Source organism: Ahaetulla prasina, chromosome 13 (genome assembly GCF_028640845.1).
Source record: "Ahaetulla prasina isolate Xishuangbanna chromosome 13, ASM2864084v1, whole genome shotgun sequence".
In the NCBI taxonomy this organism is placed as follows: Eukaryota; Metazoa; Chordata; class Lepidosauria; order Squamata; family Colubridae; genus Ahaetulla; species Ahaetulla prasina.
Genome location: NC_080551.1, coordinates 9,501,932 through 9,518,029, shown reverse-complemented (window position 1 = coordinate 9,518,029; position 16,098 = coordinate 9,501,932). Strand labels below are relative to the sequence as shown.

Below are 16,098 nucleotides of genomic sequence, written 5' to 3'. Positions count from 1 at the left end.
GGTTCAGACACCCTTTCTAAGCCAAAAGAGAAATTATTGGTTGCTTTTGTTGGAAAAGGGCTGGCTTACATTGATGTCCTTGGATTAAAATTACTTCCTCCCTGGACAGGAAGTTGTGCCACAAAGGGCCATTTTGGAGGAAGGAAAGTGGGACTTGGGGCTCCTGGATTAGCATTGGTAGGGTACATGGGTTGGCAAGCACCCCAATGGGTAATATCAGTAGAAGTCATCTCTTCAATGGTTCTACTTGGTTATGGCAATCTGTTGGTTCTAAGCCATTAATGTTAGGAGAATTCCAAATAGAAACAAAAGTTTTATGTATCAGCCGTCAAAACTCAATGGCGCCTCCCTAGTGGTTCTATCCGGAAGGGGCAAAATCGGATCCATTGTGTTTAGGTCATCTGGTACCAAGATAGTTGTTAAATAAATCCATGTCAACTGGTCTACATAAAGACCATAAACTGATCTTGGGATGTAGCTGAATTATAACGATTTTTCCGCACATGCGGAATTCCCCTCAGCGCCAAATATCAATATTAGCAAAATTGCTTGCAACTCATGAGCAAAAATAAAACAAGCATTCCATCTTCAACCATTTCCATACTTGGAAGTTTTAGGGTGTTATCATGACCCCTAATATCTGGACAAAGATATTGATCTAGAGCCAGAGACAATCAAAATGAATCACAAATTTTACTACTTATAGTAGCCATCATTTGTCATTTCTCCATGTTATTTCGGTCCCAAAAAAGGTCCAAATCACTCTAAGTGAACAATCTGATAGCAAAGTACTTAACACAGTTGCCCAATTATAGAGATTTGGGAAGTGGTCAATTAATACCATTATTCATACCAGTTTTTAAAACCAAATTAGATATACAAGAAATTCCATTAGCCTAGAATTAAGCCACCAATGAAGCAAACAAGCACATCAAAAGATGGCAGAAATGGCCAACCATCCACATTTACTTCAAAAGCATGATTACTCCTGCCAATAAAGTCAACATCACACATTTTGTATTTTAGATACATTCCCATTATTGTACATCAGTATGTCACTAAAATGAATCTTGTATGCAGCAATTGGAATGGAAAGTTTAAAAGATTTTAGTAAATGTAGTAAGATTAATTTTTATGAAGAACATAAGACAACCGAATTAAAGATTTTGGCTAAGTTCTTTATCCAACTTTAATGAACTGGAGCATCAATGTAGCAACACCATGAATGCTTTGGACACTTGTATCAACAGTAAACCAAATAGTGGTGTTATATATGATCAAACCCACATACAACGAGGAAATCTTAAGTATACAAGTATTCAGAAAAGCAGGTGTCAGTTTTTAGGTACATGAATATTAAACCAGCCTTAGAAAGGTCCAGACCACAGGGCCCATCCATAGATCCACAGAAAACACATCATTAGATTTGTACCGTTCTAAGAATTGCACCAATTCACAGGTGTGAACTATGCCCATCTTCATTTAACCAATATTAAGACAACATGTAACTGACATTTACAAGCAGTAATAATAATCATAATACAGAGCATAAAAACTCTTAAGTTTATAATCTTACTGAAAAGGCAAACTAAGGAATTGTTTAAAGTTTTGAAATAGCTGGTGAAAGTATTGAGTTCATTCAATCAAACAGTTCTCATTGATACCAACAACAAATCATATAAGAATTTCAGCCCAAAAGATGACAAACAAGAATAAATATGGAAAAACCACTTTTATTTAAATAGCAATGCACTTGTGCCAATTAAATAGGGGACAAACATTTTTATACATTCCTGTTTGCAAAATTTGATCAGCCCCTTCCAGCCCTTCATCCCCAACTGAATGCTAATCCCAAGAGTCTGAAAAAACAGATTTTTAAAAAAATAAAAACAGAATATAAGATTACAATTAGATCAAATCTTCTGTAGGTTAGACAATCGTGGTCCATGTTAAAGAATCCCTTTCTTGGAAGGGCATACTCAGCAATCATGCACTAGTTCACTTTCTGAACCTCTCAGCAGTGGAACTGCCATCTTGATTTGGAAATCGTTGTCTCCCTTTTGAGTTTCTTCCTTTCTCTGGACTCTTTATAAAAAAAATTAAAAGAAAATGCTGTTGGAATGCAGGTAATTTTATCCTTGAATTTAAAATAATCAACATTTTTAACTCTCATATCTGAGCACATTTGAAAATATTTTCAACACATTGTAAAAAGCTAAATCAATATAAAGATTAATACTATTGAACAAGTAGTAATATTTTAACAATAAAATTAAAGCATTTCCCTGCTTTCCGTTGAAAGTAGAATCTAGCTTAGAAAAACTCCAAAGCAAACAGACTTCTGGACTTTTAATGGGCAACATAAAAGCAACATGGAGGCTTCAATGTTAGAAAATATGTTACTTTTCCAAGCAACATAGTACTACTAGAGAAACCAATAGATAGCTCTCCCGCTAAAGATTTAACAGGTATCCAAAAGAAAAGCCTAAGGAAAAGTACTAAACAAATAATTTTATCAGAAAATAGAACTGATTGTATTCAGTTATCTCAGCTTATTTCTCATATAAGATTCTTTTATTCTGGTTTATGTAAACAAAAACTGAGAAAACTATTTAGACTTTTATAAAATTCCTAATAATAAATTATCTTATTCTCCCAAAGTATGACTTACCACCTGAAAGTTACATTATTTCAGGTTCAATTTTATGTGGACAAGTAGCTTGGCTTGATTAATAAAAATGATATTGTAGCCTCATTATTTTCTTATCCCTTCTTAACCAGAACTTAATTATCCCCATCTGATTTCACTCTAGGGGCAGGATCCAACAGATGAAGCAGCATCAAATACACTTATTTGAAGGGAGGAGATTTTCTGTGGGAACACCTAGCAATTACTGGAGAATTTCAGCAGATCTGCCAAAATCAATGTCTAAGACCTATTTCAAGTCAAAGTCAACATTTCCTTGAAACTGGGTTTCCCAAAAAGCTTCAGAAATGAAGAGATTTCTTTCTCGCAAAGCACCAGCAAAACATATTGATCCCTAAAAACTATGAGGGATAAAACTTTTAATACCTGGAAAAGTTAGGGAATGGTTTATTCATGATGCATTTCAAATGTAGCTATCAAATAAAAAAATGGGAAGCTAGGGATGGAGAATCCATAGTGATTGGTTCATTGGTTACATCAAGAACCTCCCATTTTTCTTACCACTACCCACTATTACATTGTACTGTATATGCAGCAGCATAGCATAAACTCAAGCCACCATTTTGCTGCAACCAAGTATCTTAAAGGCATCTTAGATTCCTTGCATCTACCTTAATTATTCTCCTCATCCCATGCTAATGTATAAATTATTTTCAATTGTTTCAAACAAAAAAATATTGACAACATAGGTATGTTAAATTTAAATGCATCCAAGTCAAAACTGTAAAGTTTTTGCAGTGACTAGAAATCCAGCAAATTGTAACAAAAGCAGAAAACCCCTGCTAAAGGGGAAAAAGAAAACCCCTATCTAAAAAGTTAAGTTGAGAATACTTGATGGCTTCTGTTATTATTCCAAAGATTATATAGCATATGTCAATGATTTAATAGAATCCAACCACAAAAACATTTAAGTTAAGCTGTTTTAAATATAATTATCAACAGAAATATATTACTTATATTCTATATTTGGCTATATTTGGAACAATCCAATTGAAGGGCCTGCACCACAAATGACACTGCATCCATTCTACTTCTATGAAAATACCACAATCCAGAGATACGTTAACAAACTGGACTCTCAAATGTATCAGAGATACATTAATAAACTGGACATCTCAGACATAAATAACTACAAAATATTGAATAATTGCCATTTTTTATTTTTAAGGTGAATTTAACTAGCATTTTCCCATAACTCAGTTGCATTAATCCAAAAGGAAATGTCAGAAGTGATCATTTTCTACAAAAACAATGTACATGTTTTTACTTTAGAAACCTCAATAATTCAACAAATTGTGTAACAAATAATAACAGAATAAACACATCAGGACACATCATAGAAATTCATTTCTATTAAACTCCACAAGTTTTTGATTGTGTTAAATATTCTTTCATGAGTTATACCCTTAATACTTAAATTTTATAATTCGCCAGGTGTGCTGATAATGCAATACTGAGTTAATTCCACATGTTAATACTGATATAGCACTGTGTCAATATTTAAAGCTTTTGTTCAATAAATGAACAAAAGTATGATGGGTGATATTATGAATAAAAGATTCAAAACTAATCATTTAAATGGACGTGCCCAGGTATTCTAAGCTGTATTTAATATGCAATTTCCTAAAAATGAGATAATCTAAATCCCAATTATTTTCTGCTTAGAAAAATCTGACAATGTTAAGAATTTCAGAATTTTACTTAGCCCAAAATAGCACTTTTAGAAAACAAACTAAGGCTCAAGTTTAATTCTTATTACCACTTTTGCAAAGTACTGAGATAAACACTCATTTAGGTTTTGCCAGTAATTGCTGAAGAACTATGGGTGCCATAGGATGTTCTTCAGTAAGGAAGACTGAGAAACAGGCAGCAAGCAAACAAGGTTTTCCCAAAGAAATTTTATACTACTGAAACTCTTGTTTCTGTATCCTTTGATTGGGGAAAAATGGTGCATTGTAGAGCAACTATTTTTGAACCAAAGTACCTCAAATGGGCTACCTTACAGACTAAGTCTAAAACCTGGAACCCATATTCCATAGAACTGAAATTTGACAAATTTTATAAAACATTTATGAGATAAAAATTATCATAAAACATTTTATTACATAACACAAAACATTATGAAATATTTCCTTTGATCAACACCTGTTGTTTCATTATGCTATACAGTTCAATATGGGCTACTTTCAAGGCAGATACAGCTCATAAAATCTCCCTGAATTTTAAAGAACTTTTCTGGAACATTAGAAGTGTTGCCATTTTTGAATGCATTGAGAAATCTGGTAAAGAAATATCTCTGGAATGATAACCCAATGGGGGCAGGTGAAAGTCAAAAAGAGGAAGAAATATGGACCAAATAAGAAGAAAATAAACACTGATTTGTCTTTTAAAGGACTGTCTATTCCCATTTAAACAGTTCTGTTGGATGAAAGGCATTGTCTTTAGTTATTAATTTAGTTTATTATATTTTGTCACTACTATATATATGTGTATGCACACAAATCATGTGATTTTTTTGGTTAATGAACTAACATTTCTCATCTTAACCTTCACTTTTTTGTAAGTACCCCTACAAATGAACTGCTTACAAAGGAGTACAGCACACATATTTTAAGATACACTTCACTCACATCAACTACCTAAGATCTGGCCCAGTGCTCTTATTATTGCTGGTTGTTTACCACAGCTAAAATATGACTAAAAATTCATGGCAAATATGTTTTGGGGACTGCATGCCAAAAAGTAAAACTACTGCCATATGGGGCTTAATTCATATTAACATTTGTTGGTAAAACAGAGGTTATCGAACTCTGGAACAACAAATAAAAAGAATTTATGATAGAATCTCAGCATTCAAATTAATCAGAATGCAATGTGAACCTGTAACATCAAACCATTGTTACCTTGGTAAGTTATTGTTTAAACATATTTCAGTTAAACAGAAAGGAATATTTAGAAAATAAACACCTTTTACTTGAAGGTGCATATAAAATATTTCCATTTTTTATCACTGGTTTCTCGTGTCCTCTTTAATGTGTTGTCTCATAAAACTGATCATTCAGTCAAAATTTTTGCATTTTCAAACATTTCTATTTCTTGTTTTGTTTTGCTTGTAGCATGCTATATTAATGTGTAAAAGTCAGATATCTAATTATTACATGGTTCGGATCATTCTGAATTAGAATCTCCAACAAAATTAATCAAGGGAGATATGCTGATATTATAAATTATAGTTCACATTTATAATTCCAGATCTACTCCTGAGTTTATCCTGCTAAATTCAATGGGACTTTCAAATAAGCTGTTCATTGTAATGAAATAAAAAGTTTGGGATACTGTGGCTTTTAAGGTGTTGTTCAAATAGAATTCCCATCAAGCGAAATAGCGAAGTCCAATGTGAAAGCTGCTAAAATTGCAGTTTAGCAATATTTGGAAGACTGGGCATTCCTCTCCTATGTCTTAAACCTTTTCAGAAGTAGCATCCTGATTTAAGCAAATAAAGCTTAACTTTCTGTACAAAAACCCTGCTAAATCAAAATGGTTTGTCTAAAGTATTGTTTTCCAGTTAGTGCTCTCATATTATTGAAGGTATAGTCACCACTGTATTTTAACTGCCAACCAACCAATGGCAACTGGGTGGAGTAAGGCTGATCTGAACAATGCAATATACAGAACTGTCGTTCTCAATTGCTGCGAGGTGTAGAAGAATTCTAGGTAAGAGTAGGGTAAATCCCTGAAATGTTTAAGTCTTCAAATTTACCATAAATAATAAATATATCAACAGAATACTTGAACATTGTCCTTCTTGCGATTTTTTTAAAGGGTTGAGAACTGCTTACATGGAGTATGATTTCATCGCATCACAATATACTAATTCAGATGCAGGATTTTGGAGGAGTTACCCAACTTGGCTTTCTGAGCATAGTTAATCACTCCAGAAAAATGTTTACTGAACAGAACAAACTGAAGTAGCTACTGCACTCAAATGCTATCCTTCAGTGAGATGACCTTATTTATAAAGAATTTTCTTAAAATCCAAATATACACCAGTGATAATTCTGTCTCATAGCACATTAAATATATACCCTAAAACACTAGCATAATTTTTGATCAACAGATTTTGTTGACCAAAGGAAACCATAGCACAATTTTTAAACCTTGTATTAAATAACATAGTCTTGCTTCTAACATTGAATAGATTTTAGAAAACCAGCTAGTATATTTTTACAAAATGTCTGTGTTATTACAGTGAGTGTTATAGAACTTTTATATGATCACAGATATGCCACATTCTAAAAAGTAGGAGCTTTAGATTCTATGTATCTCAATGAATGTTAAAATTTATTTTCAGCCCCATGCAATAAGGTAATTATAGATAACCCAGGAGATGCTAGAACAGACCTTTCAACAATTTTAAACAAGTGATAGACTATAAGTTAGATATCTAATTACTTTCATAATTAACTTGTTCAAGTGATTATACAATTGACAGGAGCAAGTAATGCTTTTCTTGGAGCAAATTACTTTAAACCAAAAATTGGCATACTATATATGAAAAAAATGGCACTCAATAAAAAAGAAATGTATTGATCAAGAGTGTTAAGTGGACTCCTTCTCATCAATGTGGTAGATTCAGAGAGGTATGTTTTTATTATGCTATCTGGAAAATTGTTAAAACAATTTCCTAATGATAACAGAGTAATTTCCGCCAAGAATATTACGGATTGATTCTATTAAAATTACCCTGAAAACATGGCTCATTTAATTCATAGAGATTTGTAATTTTAGATGTTTTCTACAAAACATGCTAAAACAGTTACAAAAGCACTCATAGTAATATACTGAGATAGCAACTTACCAGTACACCATACAGAATCAGGCACTTTGTGGAATCAGTTCAATATCCCTGGAGAAAAAAGTTAAATATCTTTTGTTTAATAAATCAATTTAATATATCACCAATAAAATCCTATCTATATTTATTCAGAAAAAAATGTGATTTCATTGAATGCTTAGTATACCAAGATTATGTTCAAGACTAAAGCATAAAGTTGCTGCCTGTTTTTTCAAGCAAACTTACTACTTTATGCATTATGAATCCAATGTACAATAGGCTTTTTTTTGTGAAAGCCTGTGAGTATTACGTTTTAGGGCTTCCTTATTTTACCCTTCTTCTATCATGCTATGTAGCAACAGAATTTTTTTTATCACACATCAATCCCACTACCGCTAGTACAATAATGATTACTCATAGGGCAGCCCTAGGGAAAGTCCCACTTCCTTTATACCTATATGTAGTCCTTCCTTAACATGAGGAGAACCCAACTGTTCTTTGGACAATAACAAAGTACAAACAGGAATAAATTATGAATGTCATGTGCTGTGTAAGTATTTGGACTATTTTTTTCATAGAAATGTCTTTCAGAATAAGTGTTAAATTGCAGCTAGACCAATCAATATTTAAATATTTTAAAATGCACATTTAGGTAATAAATTCAGGCTTATTAGGTGTGTATCCCAACTTTTGTACAGAAACCCATGGGAGAGTATTTAAGAGCTCACTCCTATTTGTTCCCACAACAGCAACTCTCTGAAGTAAGGGGCGTGCATAAGAGCACAAACGTGCCTACCGTTCCTGTCCTATTGTTTCCTTTCATTATATCAAATTAATATAGTTATTACATACTTATGCTTATATATTATATAGTTATTTTCATGCTTATGCTTATATATACTGTTGTGACAAAATAAATAAAAATAAATTTAAAAAAGTAGGTTGGGCTGAAAATGAGATTGGCCCAAAACCACCCAATGAGCTTCACGACCAAGGGTAGGCTAGAATCTTCGATTTTTAGTCCAACACCTTAATCACAACACCATACCAACTCTGCAAATTGAATATTTTAAAAAAATTCAGTTTTGTAACAGAATAAATTCTTTAAGGGGAAAAAGTCAAGGAAGCTAATCAAAGTTATTATTAACCAAATATAAGTCTGAAGTTATACAACACTATTTGACATCTTTCAAAATCCATAATTAATTTAATAAACCTGTATCATTGTTGCTAAATTCTAAATTTAGCAAGATTGTTAAATTCCAAGAATAATCTTGGAACTACTATATGTATTGGACCACAAGTATCAGAATTCATAAAGTGCCATGGTAACTAAAAGTTATGGAAACGTGGACTATTTGCAAACATATCAGCTTCAGAAGTCTCTAAAGTGAAACATTCCATCTACAATTTTGAAACTTAATATGGAAGATAGGAAGTGGATACATGTTGGGAAGAGGATAAACTTTTGAATTTCTCAGCTACTTCAGTATTTAGCATCTGATCACCTAATTTCCTTCATGTAATTTCATTCAATAATGGGGGAGGGGGGAGAGAATTCACACGTTACTAGACATATTCAGGCAGTACTCTAACAAGATATCTCTATTTGTTCACAGAATATGTATTTGTTTCCAACTTGCAAAAAAAATCTAATTTGCATGAAGTAATGTAGCAATGTCAATTCTGGATTTACTTAACAGATGGATTTTCATTATAGTTCCATATCATTTTCCTAGGCATATTTTGTCTGAAGCAAATCCCACCAAACATTTTGGGATACGTTTTCATATAACTGCAAATTTAACAGATATACTAAAACAGCTTTTCTTTTTTGGAAGGTGGTGATGATGGTTGTCTTTACATTCCATCATTTTAACTTTAGAGATTGAAATATTTTATTAGTCTGACCTCATCATGTAGTGGACTATGTAATACATTTCAGAAGAAATACAGGTACATGATTTTTCAAAAATACAGAGTCCAGATTTTCATACCCTGTTCTCTTTTAGCATTGACACATTAATAACCTTCCCAATAAACAGAATTTGTTTTGCTATCAACTAGTGGATGCTATAAACATCAACATTTCATACATTGATACTTATCCTCAATTAAAGCACGGAACGCGCTTAAGTGTTAGATGTTTTTTTAATGCCACAATACTTGCCAAGGGAATTAATCAGGAATGCTATAATGATTTGAAATTCTAAAGAGATTTAGGTGAGATCTAAGATTTTCCAATTTCCTTGAATCTAGAGTAGTCTGAATGACTAAATTAATGCAGTAACATTGCTTTGATTCTTGACACTGAAATATCCTGTTGCACCTTTTACAACATTCATTACAGTTGTACAGAAATTATACTTAATTTACAGAACATGCAAGGTGTTTTACAATTGAAGTTTGTCAAAAATAAAGAAAATATGCCAAAGTCATCATCAATTAAAATGATGAAACTTAATGTTTCAACATATCTGATGCAGTAGCAGGAAAATTTATATTTAAATGTTCCTTCATTCTAGCCTGAATAGTGATGCGCAATGGGCATGTTTTAAAACTCTGAAAAGGAGAAAAGAGGGTAAAAATATATGAATTACCCATTTTCAAAATTTATTCTAGGTCTATAAGGTTTGTCCTAAAAATGACACAAGGGATAATATTTTGCCAGTTCACTATTAAAACAATGTACACAGAAATGCAATCTATCTACTATCCTTGGTAGTAATTATTTACTAGTAAAATAAAGAACTGCATTATTTTTATCAGCATTTTATATTTAATAATTTACTATATTTCTACTTCATTATTACATTTCCAGGTAGCTCATATGGCAAATATGATAAATAGTCAGATTCAACATTTGAAGGTAATATCTTAAATTGATAAATAGTCACTCGGTTTAAATAACTTAAAAGGACTGGATTTTAGTAAAAACAGAAAAAAAATCTAACCAACCAATTATACAAGTCTGATCAATTTCTGAGCAAAACATGCATCTTGTTTTAAGAACCTCTATTTTTTAATTTTTCAAATGTTAACCAAGTTGAGAGACAAAACTCTGTGAATGAATTCGATCATCTCTTTTCTGTGTTCCTACTTAACAGTATCTTGTTTCAACAGTCAATTACTGTTGAAACCTGGATTATGCAAAGGAAAATGTATCTAGGTGCATTATAAGATAAATTCTGCATTAAGCAAATGGCTGTATGAACAAATTTACTTCATCATGATGACCTTCAGGTTTTAATGTAAAATTTAATAAATAAATTGATGTAACACATAAGTGGGATTGTAGAAACCTTCAATTGGATAATTGGAAGTAGCAGAGTGTTTAGGAGCATAGTTTAGTTAAAATTTCAACATGTCTATGAAAATTAAAGATAATTTTAAATTTAATATGAGTTACCAAATAAGCATTTGTTTTATGATAGCAAAGTAATCATTTTCAAATATTGTTAATTTTATCTCTAGTGCTAGAAAAATTAGGAGTTATAATATTTAACAATTGTAATGAGTTTGTAGTAATATTGAAAATACTTTATTTTTAAGGTTTAGAAGGGTATTGCAAGCAAAGATTCTGTTAAAGACATAAAGGCTAGAAAGAAACCAAGATGTAAAATATCTGCATTATTCAAATAAGAATAAATTTAAAAATACCTGAAACAGTTCACGTTTTCCTTTAGCTCCATTTGAATCCTTCTAGTTATTAGAAGTCAGGGAAATCTTTAAAAAAGAAAATATATAGGTATATATTTGTGTCAAAAATAGCATTAAACATAGACATCAAAATACTTAAAGCGGAAAAACTACAGAAAAGTCCTCAAACACATAAATGTGTGTATCTATGTGTGCGTGCGCACACACACACATATGTATTTCTACATATTTATAATGCACATTTTGGATTTAAGTTGATCATCCTTTTGGTTCAAGTATTATGACTACTTCTCATTTGATATGAAATTTGATCATAATGTATTTTAAAATGAAAGTAATTTACTTATATGTAAGTTGTCTAGGTAAGTTTCAACTGGAAGCTTACATTCTCCAATACAGGTATATAGGAGATATATACCAGTAAAATCAAAAATTCACCATTTTTTCAACTTTAATCAAATAAATTAAATATAATCATAATGAAGTTTCATTTGTTTTCTTTTTAGGGTAAATGTTTTATATATAAGGGACACATTTCTTCAAAGCTGAGAAACAAAATGAGTTAATTCTTACCTACAAAAAATTCTGGGCAGCTCTTATAAGCCATCTGTTATTGAGGTTGCAAATATTCATAGAATACCTAAAGAAAAATATATTTAGATTAATCAAACATGTCTTCTCTTAATATTTGCAGATATCTATTAAATAAAATACTTAAAATTATGTCAGTGCTATCTATAAAGTTAAGCACTATTTTTTAAAGTTTCTCAGACTATGAAAAAGTATTTTTGTACAAGTTTTCTGTTTAATGCAATCTTTTTTTATCATCTAAGGGAAAGACACAACAGAAGTGCATAACAAAGTCTATCCCAAAACCAATAGTCTTGCAACTGCAACTATAAGAAAAATCAAACATGTTTAGATTTCTCTTATTCCCAAGGTTACACATTTAAAAATACTTCTACTGTTTGAAGCTATAGAATTACATTATCTTAACTGAGATTTCATCTGAGATAATTTTATAAAGCCGTTTTGAAAGTGAAGTTTTTTATAATCCTCAGAAGTATCCAAATTTTACCCTATCTTTAATCTCATTTTCTGTAAAAAAAATAAATAAATAAAATCTTGCCTGTTTTTAACTGTTGGCTTTATTGCAATTTTTCAATCATACAAAGACTTTCAAATCCATAAATCATAACTTTAAAGTTTCAGTGAAACCTCAGAGCTACTTATTCTATATAGAATGTTTAAATACATGCTTCACACAACAGCTTTTGGTTGATTAATCAGTTAAAACCACATCTCCAAAGGATTGTAAAATATTTGCTAGTATAAAAATATACCAAATGGTCGCTCCATGCCAGAACTTTATCTGGTAAACTTTGAACATTACAAAGCCTAAGAAATATTATATATTGATCCAGAAGGAAAATAAACACATTAAGACAAATTAATTAACACAACCATTTTAAAAATGGACAGCCTATCATCCAAATGTTCATTTTAACAGGTAAGTTCCAAACATTCAGTGCTGAAACCAACAAAAAAGTAACAAAGCTTTTACTTTCGCTTAATGAAGAGGTTTAAAGATTAAATTTGCATGAGAAAAATGCCAGAAAATTCAAACTTCAAATACAACACATCACAAAGACACATTCTCCAACTTTTAAAACTGTTTTCATATATACTTCATTACAGATTGCTAGTTCTTTTTAACTCATCAACTCTAGTTCCAATTTAGCTTACTCAATTAGATAACTGGCATACTTCTAAAAGATGCACGTATTTAAAGAACCTCATATGGTTCATCCTAAACTTTCATTAGAATCTTTCATTTTGGATAAATGTTTTTTAATTTTATTATCATTGACAAAAAAAAAATCTCATTTGCAAATTGTTTCCACATACCTAGTTGAGAAAGAGTTAAATGCCAACACCCAAATACAGAAAAACAAATTTGTTTGGAGAGAAAGAGGCAGCCATGGCATCTTTTGTTCTTAACAAGAAGAAAAAAATAAACAGGGCTCTTTTCCTCTTTCAATCACAATGGAGGACAGCGACTCTTTAAAGAACTGGAGACTTTTTGTTGCAGACATCCTGTATATGGAATCACAGAATACCTTTCATTTCCCGGGCTCCAAATATTTTAAGAGGGTGTTGTCCCAATTTGCTGCAGACCCCCCCCCCTCTGTAGCTCCATAGCAAACTACCCTCAGATATCTGCCCTTCAGTTATTCTAAGAAAAAGAAAAATTACAGAAATCCAGCACCCAGAGCTTGCAAATCTGTATGGGGAGAAAAACTATATGACCCCCCCTGATATTTGGGGAAGGAGGGGTGTCATATAATCCCTAGATTTCTGCTGGGTAAGGGAGGGGGAGAAGAAAGGAGGAAAACTGCAGTTCAATGGCGGCTCTAGTTTGACATCAACCTCCTTGATATGTCAGGCTTTGCGCCTAACCAGGAATCTTACCCGGAACCCCCAATTCAAAACTGGGGGGAGGGGGGGCTCTCTTAAAACAAAAAGGAACAAGAGGGCGTTTTAAGAACCTCTTTACCACGATACCCCCCAAAAAATGGGAAGAAAGGAAAAGCTTGAATTCCACATTACCTTTTTCATTCCCTGTAAACACCCTCCCCCCTTAAAAAAAATTCGTTTTAGGAGCATCCACACCCACAAATGTGGACTTTTCACAAAACCCAAAAAAGAGCAACAAGGAATCCCACCTCGTCGCCGGGATCGATCCTTCTTTCTTTCAAGCAGTCCTTCTACCGCCCCCCCTCACCATCACCACCACGCACACACATACTAAATTTGGGGGGCCACCCCGAGACTGGGGTGGAAAGGGAGCTCCCCGGCTTTCGACCAGAAAAAACCCCAATCCGAGGAAGAAGAAGCGGCTTCTCTTCTTCCCTCGACGCCCACCTTGGAGCGCTGGCTTCTATTCCTAACGGCGGGGAAGCCTCGGCGACCCGAGTCTGGTTTGGGGGACCCGCTCTTGCTTTCGAGGCGTTCGGGTCGGGGGTCTTTTTTTTTCCCCCACACACACCCCGGGCGAGACTCGGGCAGAAAAGCCGGGTTCTTGCCGACTTTCTTCCCTCCTCCCCCCCCCACCGCGCCGCCATCTCTCAGGCGGCTCCAAGGACATCTTGTTTTCCTTCTCAAGGACAAAGAGACAATGGCGGAGGGTGGAGGGCGCGGCAGAAACCGAGGAGAAGGACATGGCAGGGCGGCAGCTGAGGCGATACTCACCGTCCTGAGGGTGCGGGAAGAAGCCAGGCGAGTCGAGCGGAGACATCCTGCAGGGCGGACGGGCGGCGGGAGAGCCGAGGCTGCCTTGCCGCAGAGGGCTTGCTCTAGGGTCCGCCTCAACCGGGACAGGACACCCTCCACCACCCCACAAGCTCGGGGACCCCCGGCCGACGGAGACCCCACCGACTCTGAGGCCGCTTTCGGCCCGGGAAGTTTGGCGGGAGAGGCACCTCTGAGAACGGAGGGGGGGGGTAAAAAGCCGCAGCCGCTCGCGAAGCAGCCGTCCGCCCGGCCATCTTGCGCCGTGTGCGAGCGAGTGTGTGAGGGAAGCCTCTGCCTGTCTTTGCCGTCTCTCCGCGAAGCTTCCCTCCCCTCCCCCACCCCGCGCCCCTGCCCAGATTCCCAAAATGGCCGCCCTCGCTCCCTCAGCCACTACTGCGGCAGGGAGGGAGAGGGGGGGCGGGGCCGGCGCGCGCCTCGGCTTCCCCCCACCGCGCCTGCGCCCAGGCCGCCTTCCTATTGGCTCGCCTTCCTCCAGAAACCCATTGGCCGCCTTTCCTGGCTCGAGCTCGCGCTACGCCTGTCCCCAGGCTACGGCTCGCTATTGGCTCGCCTGACTCTCTCTCTCTCTCTCTCTCTCTCTCTCTCTCTTTTTTTTTTTTTTCTCTCTCGCTGTGTTTTTCTCCTCCCCCCACTTCCCTCCGCCCATGCGTTTCGTCGTTTTGTGCACCAGCGGCGTTTCCACTCCCCCCTCCCCTTTTTTTTTTTTTTAACCAAGTGCATTGAGCTGGCTGCCACGAACGCGTAACGGGCTCCCATTGGTCCGCGGGCAGCTGTTCTCGCGCTCTCTTCCCCGCAGCTGTTGCCCCGCCCCTCGGATGACGACATGCCTCTTCAAGGTGGAGCGCTCCCTCCATCAGAATAATGGGGAAGAGGGGGGGGAACGACAATCTGGCGTCGCTGATTGGTGGAGGTCCTCAAAGTGGGACCAGCGTCCCCTCCCACGAGGATTCCGCCTAGCTGCGTCCTACAAACTTCATGGTGGTTGTGTATTTACGCATCCATACCAAATAGTTGATGGGTTGTGGGTCATCAAGTCTCCGTTGACTTGAGCTCGACCTTCTCCAGCAACATCTGTCCCCAACATGGTCCTTCTGGTCTTCCAGTGTTGTCTCCCTTACCATCCATCTTGTCTCTTGAGTTCATCCATCTTGTTTCTCTGGTCATCCTCTTCTGCTCTTCCAATTTTTCCAAGCATGATGGACTTCTCAAGGGAGCTAGATCTTTGCATTGGTTGGCTGAATGTCCTTCCTGACTCTGATCAACCTGGAGCTCTTCATAACTTAAAACCATCGCTATCTATTGGACCCGATGGAGTATGTGCATACTTCTTAAAAAAAATTTCCATTAATATAGCAGAACCCCTAAGTATTATCTTTGATAAAGCTTTCACTACCACTTCCCTTCCCAAACTTTGGTCACTAGCCACAGTTATCCCTATCTTCAAAAAAGGAGACCCCAGCTTAGTCGAAAATTACAGACCGATTTCTCTTTGCTGCGTCACCTGCAAAGTCATGGAATCAATCATCAACCAATCCGTTACCTCACACTTAGAAACTAACAACCTACTCTCCAATAAACAATT

At 35.4% G+C, this 16,098-nt stretch overlaps 1 long non-coding RNA gene across 1 annotated transcript; it reads right to left on the bottom strand.

Annotated features, from left to right (window-relative positions):
- Nucleotides 1-1,717: 1,717 nt before the first annotated feature.
- LOC131184659 (uncharacterized) lies at nt 1,718-14,822 on the bottom strand. Its single transcript, XR_009152013.1, has 5 exons — nt 14,454-14,822; nt 11,775-11,841; nt 11,202-11,267; nt 7,566-7,613; nt 1,718-2,085 (listed from the first exon to the last, which is right to left on the bottom strand). It is a non-coding gene; the product is annotated as an uncharacterized LOC131184659 (long non-coding RNA).
- Between the last annotated feature and the right edge of the window lie 1,276 nt (nt 14,823-16,098).